This window comes from Ischnura elegans, chromosome 11 (assembly GCF_921293095.1).
Source record: "Ischnura elegans chromosome 11, ioIscEleg1.1, whole genome shotgun sequence".
Lineage (NCBI taxonomy): Eukaryota > Metazoa > Arthropoda > Insecta > Odonata > Coenagrionidae > Ischnura > Ischnura elegans.
Window position 1 is genome coordinate 35,862,546 of NC_060256.1, and position 17,891 is coordinate 35,880,436.

At 37.6% G+C, this 17,891-nt stretch overlaps 1 protein-coding gene across 1 annotated transcript in view; it reads right to left on the reverse strand.

Annotated features, from left to right (window-relative positions):
* Positions 1-17,891, reverse strand: part of LOC124167865 (translation initiation factor IF-2-like) — a 229,869-nt gene that overhangs the window by 88,158 nt on the left and 123,820 nt on the right. The window lies entirely within an intron of this gene.

The following is a 17,891-nucleotide window of genomic DNA, read 5'->3' on the forward strand; positions in this document are numbered from 1 at the left end:
AATTTTTGTTCGTGTTTTCTATCATAATATCTCTTAATTAGTTGTAAAATAAATGCGATAAGCAAAAAAAATAATAAAAATCAGTTGGTAAGTTAGTTCGGTCTTTAAAGGGTTGACATTAGTCAAGAATAGAATTTAAGATTACAAAGGCCGCAATTTTACCCTGTTTCTCGCGGAAAAAAATTACGTGATACTAGTCAGCAAAGGAACATGGGAATCCCCCTCTCCTCCACTTGAGATTGGGTGAGATTTGGCTTGACCCTCTCCCCCCCCCCTAAACGCCTCACGTAATAATTTGATGCCCCCATACAATAGCTATAAAGAGAAATTCCGACCTGAGATAGGAAATCACGCCGCCGAAATATACCAACTCCCTTAGTCAAGACGGACCGAAGATATATTCCACGCAATTCTCAGGCGACTCGACTCACTCACACGGCCAGTTGGACTGACAACTACGGGGTGGAGGAAAGTGGGGGGTACAACAGGAGGAGAGGGAACAGCGATCCCCCCCAAATATTCCACCACCGCACGGACTTCCTCAGGAAACCACGTCGCAGGGACATATCAGAGTGGGGGCCAAACCCCTTCCCTTCTCCGGACAAGAGAGCATTCCCATGTTCCTTTGCGTCACCGTCCCTCCCTTGGACATCCACCCCTTAGCAATCCAACGGGATAGAGGTTTGGAAACCACCCCCAGAGACTTGCAACCACCCTCTCACACTCAACGTCCATCCCCCGGACAGAAAACTACAGAACGACTGGGAGTGAGTTCTGGAGGCCATTGTTGGTAACCAAGAGCTTTTAGGTTTCCATATCAACGGATTCAATAACCCTCTTATAAAGAAGAATTCAAATAAGAGAATATGGAGACCGTGGTAGATTTGAAAAAACAAAATAAAACTGAATTCCTGAAAGCGCTGAGGTGAAAAATTATGCATCACAGGTAATATTAAGCCAATGAATTTGTTAAAATGCACAAACGGTAACGACCGCTGTATGAAGTGAATACAGAAACTCCTATTGCATTCTGTAAATGGTTTATAATGACTCTACAGGATGGATTAGTTTATAAGTTATAATTAATTAAGTAGGTGTGTTACGTAAAGAATTTATGATATCAACTCAAGCAAGATAATTTGCTGAGCAATAATTTAATGCGATAACTGAAATCTTGCGCATAAATGTTCGCTCCTATTTCGGGTAAAAAAGTTGATTCGTCTTAATAAAATTCGTGAATTCCAGCCGACCGGTTAATAAATATTCCTCTAGATCCTAAAGGTAGGTAAAGTCAGATTGATAATTTTTCAAGCCAAAGTCATAGTTTACGGAAATAAAAATTGAAATAGAGAATACTAAATGAGAATAAGCAACGCACACAACAACAGGAATTGTTGAGAAAATTATTTACTTTACTCAGCATACTTGATAGGGAGGATTGAAATTGAATAAGCCTGTTCACCTAAGCAACACGTTTAATTATTTTCAACGGATAAGATATTTAATATTCTATTTTCCTGCAAGCGCTAGTTGAATATAATTAGCTATCCCGCGCTTCAGTACAACTAAATCCGAACAAGTAATTACACTTTGCGGCCTAATTACTAAACTTTGACATATTAATTACACCAAAACCTATTGGGTACAGCGCAAATGAAGTAAACCATTGAGCTTTCCATGATGTTAATAAGAAACATGTGCTTCTCGGCTTCCTGCATAGCTAAGATTTCCGTCTCAGTGAGCACATTCCATACGTGTGTGATACTAAGTTTCCACCGACATGCACAATAGAGATATTTTACTCCAATATTCACGACAAAATAGTTCCAAAGTAATCAATTACGACCTCCGGAATTCGCTAGAGCTCCATGGTGCACCCACCAATAAATTAAGTTAGCAATAGCATGCCGATGCTTGGAAACGGAAATTCAACGGATTTAATTAGCTCAGGGGAAGGTTGGCTCAACTGCCAGCATTATATCAACGCAGATTACCTAGATACTACATAGAGACCGATTTTACATAATTCTGCTTCTTGTTAACCTAATTAATAAATTACTGGTGGAACGCCATATTTTGGACACGGTTATAGGATTTATTGGAGCTGAAATATCTTGAATTTCAATTAAGCTACAAGGAAAATCCGATACTTAAGAGCTTAATGCATGAAAAAGTACCATTCTTATAAGGAGGCATAACTTCGGCTCAGTTCGTATTTCTTTCTTTTTTTTCTGAAGGATTTAAAATTGCAACTTCAACCATTTCCTTGTAATTTTATTAAAGGTACATGGAATAGATCGTCGGTAACAGTTTCCTGAATCTCAAATTAAAAAAATTTATAAATGAGGAAATACTGAAGAAAAACTTTCAAGCATTAAATTCATTCATATATGGACAAAAATATGCTCTCTATAGTCCGATTATCTCGAGAATGAAAAGTGAAAAAAGTGAAAAGAGATAAGCGCAATAAAGAGAGATCGGTCGAATAATAGCTAATAATTCCGTTAAGTAGTTAACAACTATTTCTCTGAAGTTAAAACATCCTAAATCGAAGAATATCTCGGAAAAATAAAATTTATAAAAGGAACAGAAATCACGCTTAATTCAAGAAAATTATATTTAAAGCCACACAGTCAATTTGTTCAGAGGAGAAAAACGAAGAAAAGTCATTGTTATTCCAGTAATTTTTTACAGTAAGTACCATAAGTAAAGAGACATACCGTACTCTGCTATCTCAGCAAGGGCTGAGAAGATAAGGTGGAGTAGGAAAGCCAATTTCCTTCGATATCACTCACCTGAAAGAAACAGAAAACAACGTATAGTACAGAGAAATTAGGGGAAAAATGGAGTACAATAAAGATAAATTAAACTTGATTGTATTGCACGTCATTGCGGGTAATCATTGGGGTTTTGAATTCCTCTAATATTACTTATGTAAGTATTCATCTACACCTGCATAATACCCCGTGAGCCGCCTAAAAGGCGTGTGGCAGGGGGTGTTAGGATACCAGCCGTATACAAATAAAATATGAAGTGCTCTAACGAAGTCGGGACTAGCGTTTATTAAAGTCCTTTATGGTTCGGGGAAAAACGAATTCCCATATCAATCCGTTCGGCAAAAAATCTCTCTTAATTTATCGCTTCTATCGGACCTGGAAATATAGTGTGGCTCTAATATTATGTTCTCTGTGTCGCTCTTAAAGATATCCATTCTCAATTGTTCAAGCAATCTAAGCCTAGCGCGCAGCCTCCGAGTCTAAAGCGGCTCCCAGCCTAATTCGCTTAACATCTGGGTATTTGGCACTTCCAACGAATATAGTTAATTAAGAAAAGACTCTTCTCGACCAATGTAGTTCTTAAAAAAGAGATGTCACTACAATCAATAAATTATTAAAGAATAATATAATAAAATGACACAGAATCCAATTCACTACAGCTTTGAGTTCAAAAGGTTTTTTTATCAAGTACACCGTCAACCAGTGTGAGACCTTACAACTCTTATTTAAATCAATTCATCACGAAAACATAAACAAATCCAATATTTTAAATGAAAAAAGTTGGAATTCAGAATGAATTACAACGCTCAATAAGGATAAAATCAAATGAATTCCCGAAAGGATAGGTAATCGGTTATCATTTACGATTCTCCTAAAAGCTGTGACGTCTATTCACTGCATCTCGGAGTTGTTGGTGGATTTTTGAATTCCATTTATAGACTAATTTCTATAATTAATAGTCGAAAAAAAATAAAATTCAGAACAAAAATTTAAGCGAGCTCTTTAGAAAAAGTATCTTTATTTACACGTTAAATCATACTAAGAGGGGAGAGTGAATGCAGAATTTTGATGAAAACTCTCTTGCTAAAATGCTCGCTCAGTTCAAAGGTATCAACGTGAGGGCGAGTTTGTGAGTGAGAAAGCGTATTAGGGTTTTCCCTCGAGTATAAACAAGAAAGGCTCAAACAATCTTTTCCTCGAAGAGGCCTTTGCGGGAAGATATTTTGAAAGGTGTATTTAAAAGGAAAAGCCCTCACCCCATCCCCCAAGGAGGCTTATTTCACAAGCAAGCGGCTCGAAGGACATCGTTTGAGAGTTTTCTATCAGACTTAAGATTCGAGGCTCATGCCTTGAGCTGTATCCAGTTCGAAGCATTAAATAACGTACCACCAAAATAAGTTTGGAAAGGAAATTTTAAGAGACCAAGGACAAAACAGTCTTGAATATCTTAAACAATTACTTGATTGGCAGCAATTACCCCCACACCAAATTTCCATATAGAGGGCGTTTCAGGGAGAATCTACAATATTTCAGCAGGTAGTAGGGTAATCAATTTAAAGCATTTTTCCTCTAAATACAGGGTCGCAACTCCTTAGTTACTGAGCTATGGCTACGCAAACACTTTTTTGGATGCAATTTGCAGTTACAATTAAAAAAAAAGCTTTTTCTCGGGTGTTCAGCCTTGCTACGCAGCTCAATAAACATTGTCTTAACATTTGGTACTCAAATATATATATGTATGCTAAGAGCAAAAAAATTGTAACAGCTACGCGTAGCAATTTAAATATTAATAAGTAATATTTTTGTTACACTTAGAATCGACAGTAACGGCACCTCAATTTAGCAAGCTTTTTTTGACCTCAGTATTTGATTTGATTCATTTATTTGATAATAACTCAGGAAAGGAGATAGTGATTGAAGTGATGTTGAATTTCGTTTATATCTCGACATATACATTATATGGCAACTAATGTCAGTTCCTCAAAATAATTATATTCATAGCCTCATCATTCCCAGGAAATTTGCATTTCATCGAGAAATTTTGTCTTAAAAACCTACAACGAAAGGCGGATTTTCATTCAAAAATAAAAAAATTGAAACTCGTAATATTTTTGATGGACGGTTTTCAGTGCTGAATTAGAAGTCCTCAGGCAGATTCTTCCACAAAAGTATCAAGGCACTAGCTACTTAAGGTAGCAAGAACGTAAAATCCGAGGTCTTAGCCGCGAAATGTTACCGTAAATCCGCACGGAATACTTTGCCTCGCAGAATTATACCAATGAAGACCTAGCTTCTAAATCCCGCCATTAAGACAAGGACGGCACAAAGATCATTAGCTGAAGGCACAGGCTCCAGACCAAATGTACTTCATGTGAGGCACAACACTCGTAAGGTTTGATTACGGATGCAAGGTTATTTAACTCCTAAAGTCATAGCAAACAGAACTACCTTGTTTGCAGACAACGCCTAACGGCTGGAAAGTTTCTACTGCATCGGAGTTGAGTCATTGTGCCTCATAGGAGTTCCCAACTGCATTCCCGAGTGGATAGGAAATCAGGTAACATTTACGATTCACCTAAAAGCAGTGACGCCTATCCACTGCGTCTCAGAGTTATTGGTGGATTTGGCATTCCATTCACTGACGAATTGCTGTTATTTACAGTCCAAAATAAAAAAAAAAATAAAATTCAAAACAGGAAAAATTAAGCAGGGCCAAGTTTGTATCAATCATGATCATTTTCTGGTGGTTAAGTTCATACTTTAACTTGCATACATTGTAAATAAAGATACTTTTTCTTAAGATCGCGATTAAATTTTTGTTCTGAATTTTTTTTTTTTTTTTCAATTTTCGCCCCTAAATTATAGAAATTGATCTTTGAATGGAATGCCAAAATCCACCAACAACTTCGAGATGCAGTGAATAGACGTCACAGCTTTTATGAGAATCGTAAATGATACCCGATTTCCTATCCACTCGGAAATTCAGTTGATTAATATCTTTATTGATCGTTGTGATTCATCCTGAATTCCACATTTTTCAGTTAAAATGTTGGATTCATTTATGTTTTCCTGGTGAATTGATTACAAATAGAGGAGTAAGCCTTGATCCTCAGAGGATAACAGTAGGTGATGAATTATCATTGCACTGAAATTTGGCAACATCTCTACAACACCCATATTTGTAATCTCTATAGTCTACAGCTCAACTTTGAGGAAGTTTATTCTAACAAATGAAAAGAAAACTATGTACTTATCCACCAATTTGTTCTCCCGGTACAACTAGTTTTGACGCAGCGGCGTCATCATCAGGTACTAAGGTTACGAGCATAAAATACGTCCTTATATATCATGAAAGTGAAATTCTTACTGGAATCACATCACTAATAATACCAACCTAAAACGAGCACCAAGGTGTTACTCAAGAAGTAACCTAGAAAGCAACGATGAAGAAATGACACCTTCCCATCTTACAGTTATTCATAACGTGGAAATGAGATTGGAAGAATAGGAAATATTTCACGTATTCCAGTTTATCTCATATAAAAAATGAAGTTTTGCTTCACGTAAACATAGCAAAAAGAGGGGGTTGATAATATTTACAATTATTTTCCATCCCATCCGATGAACAGCTCCAGCGATCGTTCCGAAAAAGGCGGAAAAATGACTGTTTCGATCATTTTCCGCGATAGCTTCAGGGAGGGAAATTCCATCCCTTTCTTCATAACCCGACACGCCCCTTTTTCCGTCGCTGAAACTATCACTGGCACTGTCCTTCAGGCAATAAGAACTCACGACCGCTAACGGCGGTTGTAACGCCAGGCTTGGCTTTCGATTGAATAACAGTTTTAAATAAGGTAAGTAGCGAAAGAAGCGATGGAGAAAGGGACTGTAGGAATGACCGTGTTATTCAGAAAATGATGGTTCGAGCGATCATTATTTTGGTCCCTTAAAACCTATCCCTGGAGCTATCATTCTGAGCGACAGGAAAAAATTATCACGCGATTCAGAATGTTGACGCTAAGACTCCATCGGGCTCATGAGCATCAGGACAATGAGAGTTTCGTTATTTCAAAGGACTTTGATGCAAGCCGGGGGAAGTGGCTGGGACTGTAGACAGATTGACAGTTACCTGGCGATACATTGACAATGGCCCATTCGACGTGGGACTTTCCGAACGCCATTTGACCGTTAAATGCCAATCATCGATGAACATATCCCCTTGAAGGGAAGCGTGCGCACGTCCTCTATCGATTGCAACGATTATCGGCACACGACCACCGAATGCTTGACATGACTCCACCGACTTACAGCAAAGGCGATGAAATTTAGCGGGAGGTCGTAAAGACATAAAATTTAAAAGGCACGAATATGTAGTAAAATATGTGGTATGATGTGGAGGAAGTTATTGATATTATTTAAATAAGACATTGTAATATTTCCACTGACTTTATTTTAGCACTAAGTGTTTCGCTGTTGTTCATGAAAATGTTTTTGAAACAGCGAAACGCGTTCTGCTAACAAAGTGAGAGGAAATATTGCAATGTACTATCTGAATAATAAACGATATAATGGGCGTACCAGCGGCCCCGCCCCCTAGATGCAAAAATCGCAAAAGTCTTTAAGCAAAATCAGTACTGAACTGAAAAGAAAGTATTCGACAAATTTTCTTTTAACCCACGAAAATGATATTTATTAGTATAAGATATGTAACTAAAATAAAACAATTTTTTCAAGGAAAAAATCTCATAAATCCCAAGGCTTGCCCCCCTCTAGACCATGGCTTGCCCCCCCACCTAGACCATGGCTTGCCCCCCCCCCCTAGACCATGGCTTGCCCCCCCTAGTTATGATCCTGGATACGCCCTTGAATGATAAGGCACAAAATATGATACAGAGAGCATTTTCAAGTTATAGAGAAAAAGGCCTGGGTAAAATAATAATTTAACTGAAGTTAATAATCCTCTGCATAGGCTATATGATGAAATGATGTCACATTAGACAGCAGTGCTTTAAGGCAAAAACAATGAAATGTTTTAATACAATACTTCTGAGGACCGTAAAAGCCAAGATTTATTTTCCTTTTAATTTCCTTTAAATGCTTGCACCTATGTACACGGGGCTTTCATCCCTTGCAAAAAAACGGATGTTAGTTTGAATTTTAATTTAGCTTTGCGCTCGAACTTAGATTAACTATGTACCAGAGAGCTAAAGATGACTGCGTAATAACAAAAAAATCAAACATTGATACTCATACTTAAACAGTGTAATGGCAAGTGGAAAAGGTTAGAAAATGATATACTTATAAATACATTTAATTAAAATTGTAATACTTTTCATAATTTAAAGTATTTCACAATTTAAATTAACTTTGAAATATAGCTTAGCCAACTTAGCAGTATAATCGGAAGTGGAAAACTTTGGTGAATGAAATACTTACAAATACGTATAATTTATATAATACCACGTTTTTCATCATCTTAAGTATCAAATTCAACGGCAATAGCATTTGAAATGAAAACACATTACATGAAAACAAACGTTGTTCAGTTAACCAATCAGACCCATCACGTGATCTTTGATTTCACCCTTACAATCTTGGTTCCATGCGTAGAAGCTGATAATCCTTTTTTTGTGGGTATTTTAAGATCAAGGATAATAATGTTTCCCCAGACTGGATCAACTGGTAATAATACAGGTGTATAGGTAGAATAGGCTACGATCCCTGCTTACTCTTTTCATTTTTTAACATCGAAAGATGCCAAGGAAATAGTGAATCAAGACTCGTATCGCATGATCACTGCAGAGCCTCCTTAAGAACGTGCATCTCTCGTGGCAATAAAAGTGTAGGAAGAATGAGGGTATAATGGGGTGGTTAGGAGTGGGGGGAGGGCACGGATGATAGACAGGACAAGTAGCCCGCAATCTTCCCAACCCCAACCTAGTTCCGCGGAGAGCCACGTGGTGTCGCCCCAGGCGGTACGCACAAACGACAAACACCCACTTCAGCCATCCCTGTCGGAAAGAGTAAGAAAATGAAAAATTGCGCGAAAAAAAAGAAGAGAAATAATATTTTCAGGGGAGGTCGGAAGGGGTTAAGGGTTCGCAAAGGGGGGAGAGGAAAGAATTAAGGGCACGTGGAAGACCCTTATTTTTCCACCCCCTTATATTTTTCCTCGCTGGATGGAAAATACCCCTCCGCCCTTCTTCCCCTCGAGGCTACATTTGTATTGTGTCCTATCGCTTTCGGTCCTGCACCGCCCGAGGCCTCCTGCCCCAGATATCCGATCTTGCGAGCCCTGTAATTTCGCCCACCGAAGCCTCAATTTCCAACCCGTGCAACCCTTAGGGTCCGCTCTGATCTCATCTTCCAATTGCTAAAGGGTTCCATTTTTTTTCTCCCCGCCGGCGAGGCGGCTTCAAAGAGATCCCGGGGTGGGTTGACAGCGGCACCGATCGAAGGCCAATTTCATTCATACGAAGAGGACGTAGCAATCTCTCTCTCCTTGCCCGCACTTGAAAGAAAGGGAGACGGTGCAAGGCACGGATATTATAATTTAGGTCTCCAGAAACGTGTAATGGAAGGGGGGCTATTTTTTTTCGCGGAATTTCGGAATTAAAAAGAAAATCAAGAAGTGAAGAATGCGGGGGAAATATTCGCTCACATCTTCAGGATTAAGGGAGGAAAAAATTATACGAGGGCAACAACGCCCTGAGTAAACATGGGATGTTATCAAATAATAGAGCAGTATTTTTAAGCAAAAAAAAATAATATTTAGTATTCAATACTTTTGAGGATCGCGAAAGTAAGGCCGAGATATTATTTAATTTTAATTTCCTTTCGATATTTGCTTCAACGCTTGACAACACGCGGATCAAATGCGGTAGATAGAAGTAAGGATAGAAAAGAGGTTAGTTTTTAGCGGAGAAGATGACGAGCGTAGACGATATTCGCTTAGAGAATAAGCACCTAAAGTTTATAAAGATCTGAAAAAGGATGTAACCCGGATAATGTAAGGCTAGATAGAAAAATATGGCCCTAGGAATATGAATTTTGTTTTTTATTGACAATTACGCTCATTTAATGCAATAGCATTTTCAACCTGCAATATTTGAGTTAATTACAGATGTAGCATTATTACTGACATCAATTTAAAGGACAACTCCCGGGTACTGCTGTTCAAGTTTACAAAACTATGTCATGTAGGAAGGTTTTTTTATCACATAATTTTGGATTGAAGGAAATTAAACGAGTCAAGATGTTAGAAGGTAGTTAGGCAGAGAAATCATTAACCAACGCAATACTTGTAATAAAAAACGCTGCGAAAAGTAACGGCTCAGTAGAAATGCAACAATAACAGACAAGTAATTGACTCGATCAGTCAGAGAATAAAAGGGGTGACTATTCAAGTATTAGGATAGCGGGTGCAGTCGAAATCATATATTAATATCATAAACTAGCAGCTTGTTTACACGCTGTTCACCATTTTTCACAGATTAAATCTGAAATTAAAATAAACTAATTATTAATCTATGCTGCAAAAAACAAATCTGGTTATACTGCCGTTAGAATACAGAGGCATTTCAAAGCGATGCCTCTATCAAACGGGCAAACATCACTCTTACTGTGAAACACTATCCTAAAATGAACTCAACATTATCTGGGATGTCAAAGTTATTATTATCAAATAAACTATACCGGCTGAGATAGATACTAAGGGTCATTTTAAGAATCTTTTAGACATATACCTTGTCTCAAAATTTTACTACTCGCTTCAATTCCCAGTTAGTCCTTCAATTCAATCACTGTGTTAAACCTATTCTCTTCCTCCTTCCTCCCCGCTTAAATCACATTCTTTCCTCTATTAGGTTTTTTTAGCAACCCCTTCCCGCTTAGTGTCCAAATCATCCAGGCCCGTTCTCTCCTCCACATTTCCTCCGGACGTTTCCTCAGCAAGATGAAAAAAACTTCCTCTTTCAGCCAGGAACATAGATAATAATCATACGAAAAGAGACCCACATCTCTTATTTGTTTTTTTTGCTGCTGCTCTTACACAAAAGTATTGTTAATTTTATTAATAAATAATAATTTATTAATCTTTATTAATTATTTTATTCATTTTTTAATGATCACGGAAATATATATGTTACCAGTAGTTTCACTCGGCAGCTTTTACTTAAAAAATAAAAACAACCCAAAGACGATGTACAATCGTTTTAGCTTCAAAATAATGGAGAATATATTTAAGATGTGTCTAAGTAATTGGTATGTGTCGATGTTAAATGGCTTTTTTGTAATGTTCGCCCCTTTCAATTTTGAATTAGGATATACATGTTTTAAGTTTTGTCCACTAGTTGATTCCTGTTCCCGATTTCTACATCAGTTACATAAACGGAACTGGCAGAGTTGTCTGACGAAAGCTAGTGTTTAGTAATGGCTAGTGTTTACAGCGGTAGAGCACGAAAAATTTACCAGCGTTTGGTGAGGGAAATGGAATTTTTATTCTGAAATAAATATTATTTTTACTGTAATTCGGCCAGCTGCAGTTTTTCGACATCGTCATTAAATTTCCACTCACTAAAATGATAGAAAACATGCATAAAATCATATTTTCGATCCAATTATACTCTTAGAATATAATTAAAAAATATTGCCTAGCAATTAAATAATTGGTATTTATGACGGCTAAATCAAATGAAACGTATGCATACTTTGTTTTATAGGAAAAACTCGAACTCACTGGGTGAATGGTGGTGATTATTAATTGGTAACCTATATAACAAAATAAACGATATATTTTTTGGATAACAAGCTAGTTAATCACTAAATTTGGACACGAGGAACTGTTCCACTAGAAGGAGATTATAACAATTATTTTAGCAATAAAGTTTATTAATCAGCTGACAAAAACACTGGGGATGCATGATAAATTGGGATTAGGGATAGAATATAATGTACAGTATTTCAAATGCACAAAAACAATTAAGTTACGGATACAATTCACTGACAGTTCCCGAATGAATCTTTGAATAGATTCAAGCAAAAGGATTTGATTTGATGCAGTAGATAATTCCTCGGATAAAAAGTGGAACTGATACATAATAGACAAAAACGATTTAAATCGCAACTCCACAAAAAATATTCAATATGGACTCGGATTTTGCTGCAGCCCAGCGATTTCAAATCTTTACTGCAGGAAAACAAATCTGGTTATAAGGCCGTTAGAATTCGGAGGTATTTCAAAGCGATGCTTTTATCAAACGGGCAAACATAACTCTTACTGTGAAACACCATCCTAAAATGAACTCAACATTATCAGGGATGATAAAGATATTATTATCAAATGAATTAAACCGTCTAAGATAGGTGCCAATGAACTAAATTAACTAACTCGTTATTAGCTTTGTGGTATTCCATAATGAATTTTCTTGGATACCAAACTATTACTTATACCAGTTCTATTTTACAGAGCGCGACCCGGGTTCCGATGAATCATCATCATCTTCAGGCGCAAATTATTATCTCTTTATCTAATTAATTATTGTTACCTAGTTACCTGATGAATTTCAAAATAGACGCCAGAATAGGGGAAAATGATGGGTAAAGGTATCCATTTATCAGAGTACTGTCCTGGCTTTCATTAATTTTTAAAATTTCTAACTGCTGTCAAGAGTCCAATTCTCTAGAGTCAAATTGATTGATCGAATGAATCGCAATGCTATCGCAGGACCTCCAAAATTGGAAACGATATATGAAGAGTAAGGCTTAATCTTAAATAAGACTCTTGATATAGGAGATTCATTGCACGTGCACTGTGTTTACTGCATCTATCGGCGCCAACGCAAGCCTCCGATACCCTTCAAACTCACGGTGCGGAAAGGACGGAAAGGAAACAGACTTCCAATTGCAGAGTGAGTAATCTTTTGCAGCGGTTCGTGGCGTCCTTGACCCAATAGGAGAACTCCGAGAGGGAATTTAATGTCCCGAGGTCAAAATCAAATATATTATGCCACATATCAAGCTTAAAAACGCTCGGATAGAAGATCTACGCTATTGCAAGAAGGCTAGACTCCGTTCCTCTCCGTTCAAATAGCCATTCACTCCATTGAACCCATTTTTGAAGGGATTTCTTATAGACCCGAGAGTTTCACAGACGGATGCCCCGTTTCAAAAGTTTTCTACCTGGTGCACACCCTTTACGAGAATCATATGAGACAAGCTACGGGAAAAACAATATTACCTCGATTTACTGCACACTTCAAACAAGTGTAAGGGGCAGTTTTTACCGTGACTTGAAATTGTTATTTGATGCGCGCACCAAAAAGCTATCGCATGTCCTCAGGTGACCTCTGTAAGTTCTTTCTTCGCAATAAACTGATCTTATAAGTTTGTTTGCCGAAATATTCGTTTTTTCTAACCCGAGATTTCTACGACTCCTTACTCTAGGTGAATTATTCTTATATTCTACTTGAAAAATTGGTTCTTGTGAAATGGAGACGCAGGCGAAGATATAATAAGAATGGCATCGTGAAATAATAAAAATGGGGAAGAAAAGTACTGCTCATCAAGAGTAAAATATCAGATATTCTAGCTAGCGGATGTCAGTAAATTAAAAACGACAACTTAAAACAAAAAGAAACACTGAAATACTCGTAAGTAGCATTAGTGATAGTAGCGGGCGTGATTGGGAGGAAAGCCTTCATCATACGCGTTGAATGAAAAAGAACTTTGCTTTTTCCAAATGGTAATTCATTTTATCCGACCACAGGCTCGTTACCGCGTAACATTTTCAAGGTGAATCAGATTTTGTGATTTAACTAGAGCAAGTGCCTAAAACTTATGATCACACTTTGAATCAAAGGTTACTTTAAATTTGATGTTATATATAATCATTATGCTAACTTCATTCCCATTTTCATATGATGGGATTTTCATCTTGTTTTTTTTTAAGAAAATATGCCTACGATTTGCTTTTGTTTGGCACATGGCTGAGAGCATATGTTTGCGGGTTTGGATAGAAGACGTGAGAGGGGAAAATTTCAGCGGAGATTGAGAGCTTTTCGGAAGGGTTTACTTAGAAGTGACGCGAAGTGGGAGTCTCAATTAGTCACGGCCAATATGCCGCGTTGGACACCAAAGGAAGAGCTGAGACGTAAAGAGTGAGGAGTTATACTCAGGAAATTACGACGACGAACGGGAATAAAAATATGCTGGTGGCGCGGAACTTCACTCGAGGCTGTCAAAAACCCTTTGGAATTTCCGTCGTTATTTTCACATCAAACTTTTTAGGTGAAAATTATGATGTACAGCACCATGCGCAATTTTTGAAAATACAACATGCTACTGCTATCCTAGCTAACAAAATCGTTTTATAAAAATTACAAAAAATAAATTCGAATATTAACCACAATTTAAGTAATTATATTCATTTGATGCTTACAAAAATCAAATGCGACCAGCGATAAGAAACAAATATTCACTAACTGATAGTAATTAAATTATCGTTATTTTCAATAAAACTTCACCAAATGTTTTCAGAATCTACCACCGTAATGTATTCAGGGTGTAAGAACAGTCAACAATTTTAGCACAAGTGTGAAGCAGTGCTAACTCGACCCTATTTTAACTCATCTTTTCGTATTTATTTATAACTAATCCTTCATGTCCAATAATAGTTTAAAAAAAAGTTAAAAGAAAATATGCCTCCGCGGTTGAGTATTTTCATCTCTCTGAAAAACGTGATATTCAACCATTAGATTATATTTTGAAGCAACTTAAAAATGGTGTATTAGGCATTAGGCCTGAATTTTGACCTAATACGAACAATACTGCTATTCAGTAACCGAGGATCAAATAACCGAAGCCAAAATTAAAACCACAACATCCCAATTAGAATAGGAAATGAAAAAGTTAGCAAATAAGATTCTCATTAATAGATTTTGTGGAAAATGCAATAGCACTCGTTTCTCCTCAGCAGTCAATTCAATGAAAATCTACATGATAAACAGAGTAACGATAAACAGTACCTGACGATGATTGTAAGGCAATCAAAACACGTATTGTGAACTGCTGAATAAAATATGGTGGCATTACGATACTTTTCTTTATCATTCGATATGCTGTTTCACGACATCTCCACGGAAAAAGTCGATTTTAATGAAAATTCAATCTATTTCAATCTTTCATCGATAAAAAATACCTTGAAAACCAACAATATCATGGCCATCACGAACCTTGCATCTGAAAATTCAAATGAGATTTTGCCATTTCAACCTTATTACAGAAGCCGCTTATCGCTATTATATATTTTTACTCCGAGGGCTCCGGTAGAAAAAAAAGTCACGCCACATCAAAACTACGGTAGGCATGGCGACGCCGGAAATAATTGGGCGCCACTGGAGATGGTCCGTCGCGGTGGTGTGCTTGGCTCCGGAGTGCTGGCACGCCTCGTCGACACTCCTGCACATTACTTTCCCGTTTCGTCCACTTCTCTGAACCCTCGGTGATAATTAATAAAGCACACGGCAAGGGACTTTAATTGGCCCTCTTCCCTTCCTTTTCTAATGCTCGCGGCTGCTGTCCAAAGGAGGAGACCTCGACGCGGTATTCTGTGTGAAGTCTGAACGACGCCATCATCTCCATTCACACTAATCACCTCCATTTGTCTCCCGCTCATCCTAGCTTCCCGCTTCTTTTTGCTAATTATTCCCCACAGGTGTCGTCATATTAGCACCAACAACCACTCAATTCAACTCTCGGCTCTCCCTTTGAAATCTTTGCTCTTCCGACTCACGACTTTGACTCCGCACAGAGTCAATTTTTTGAAAGGAAGACCCTGACGACTCTACGGAGGAAAAAAAATCTTTACCGTACTTTATTTGCGAGAGATGTTTTTACTCTCTCCTGTCACTCTTATCTACAAGAGTATCATAATTCTGAGAGGTTGGCAGGTTCTTTACGAATAGATAAAATATATAATTAATTGTCACTTTTCTTAATCAAAATTTCGGTCTTCTTTAAAGGCCTCATGAGGAATTCATAATTTTCTCCCCTAAATAAAATGGCTGGAAAAACATAACACGCTATATCAGATTCATTCGCAAAATTGTTACTTGTAATTATAATTTAAATTTGCACTTATGAAAATAAAGGTGTGTACGTTTGCCTTCGCGGTCCATCCAGGATGGCAACGACGCCAAATAATGCATTCCGATTTTTATAGTGATAGGGCTGGAACTATTATTCTATTTTGAACTAAACGAAGAAGTGAATGCGACAAATCATATACTTTTAGGTAAGTATTGAGCTCTTTCGTTGTAACGGCTGACGAATGATCTAAATCGTGATGGATCGGTTAATCAAATATTAATTCATGACTCCTTGATAAAAGGAAATTTTTATTAAATACTTCATCGCGATTTATTTTTTCCTTTAAATAAAAATTCTACATTAACTGAATCGGAATTTTGAATATTTTGAATAATTTACTACTCTAATGCGCGGAGGGAATTAAAAACTGTCAAATAATTTATGAATATTTTACTTCTATGAAAAATTAGACGTTTATTGAATAGCACTAGCTCCATATGAAAAAAAGATCTATTAGAGAAACGATCATACCTGCGATATATTTGTGTTTAGATACTTCATGCATTCTGGGATTCCAAATAGGATAATAATGTATCACTCTGAATTATTTAATTCTCGATTGGGTTCCATAAGATTCACGCATAAATGAATGAGCCGTTTGCTTGCGCGCGCAGCTTCTCACTTGTCCCCCGCCTGTTGTGTTCCCTTCAAGCGCTCTTCAACGTCCTCTTTAGTATCGCGGCCACCCACGCGTGGCGCTGTTCCAGCCCGCCTCCTCGCTGGCCCAAGTTGTTGCCCTCCCCGCGAAACTCTCGCCCCGAGATTACAGGCGAGGAGTGCATTACATAGAGCACACGTGTTCGCCAAACCCTCGCCCTCCTCTGCTAGGCTGGGGCGCCTACAGATAATAGGCGCCACTCTAGTAGTGAAGGATCAAAGGGATGGCAGAGAATGCAAACAGAGGGACAACGCAGCTGAATGAGCTCATCTGAAAATCTGCATCATCCCTCCAGTAAACGACGTGCTATTCTTTCGCGGGGAACGCTCGCTTTATGTAGAACACGGGTGCGAAATAGCCGACCAATTTCTTAAGTGCATCAGTTTTTCACATTAGCAAAAGCCGTTGTATGTAAACCATATTGACAAGCACTTGCGTCTAATTGTTCTCTCTAGTGCAACTACACTTGTAAGGACAGATTTATTTTAAACATTTTTACGAATTTTTTAACGTAGTTATCGATTTATTTAACATAATTTCTTCATTTAACTTTATACTTAAAATCTGTTATTTACCCCTGAGGATACGGACCAGGGTTGGGAGAAAAGAACTGAATATGTAGAGAAAAAATATACAAACATGGTTTGAAATCAGTGGCGTAGCCAGGGGGGATCTAGACCCCCCGAAATATTAAAACCCAATAAGTTTTCTTCATAAAAGAAAACAAAATATTGAAAAATCATGAATTTACAAAATATTTCTTTAGCAAATGAAGTTTTTTCGACTATGAAAAGTGTTAAAATTAGTTTAAAACCCATTACTTAGTTACTCGTTTTTCTAAAATTTCCTCCCCTGGTTTTGGACCCCCTCCCCGAACGAAATTCCTGGATACGCCCCTGTATGAAATGAAAGAAAATTGTAATTTTCCTCACGGGATTTATTTTCCTCTACAGATTTAAACGTTATTGCATCATTTTCAAGAGGTTAAAGAAAAAAAGAGGTGTTTTTATCTCTTGAAGATTACGTTTTAACTTTAACTAATGTTGTTACTAATGACGTTGCTATCTGTATTTTGTACATTTATGCCATTTCATTCATGATACGCGTACCCACTAATTATTCGAATTTATATGTACTGCCCCCTCCTCATTGCTCCGGTGGTATTAAGCTCGTTCTTCTCTTTACGCGAAACACCTCCGCAACGCATTGATTGAGGTCATGGTGTCGCCGGCTAGGCATTGAACATTTCGCGACGTGTCATCAAACGGAGCAAGATGGAGCAGGGAATAGGCCTTGCCATCGTCCACTGG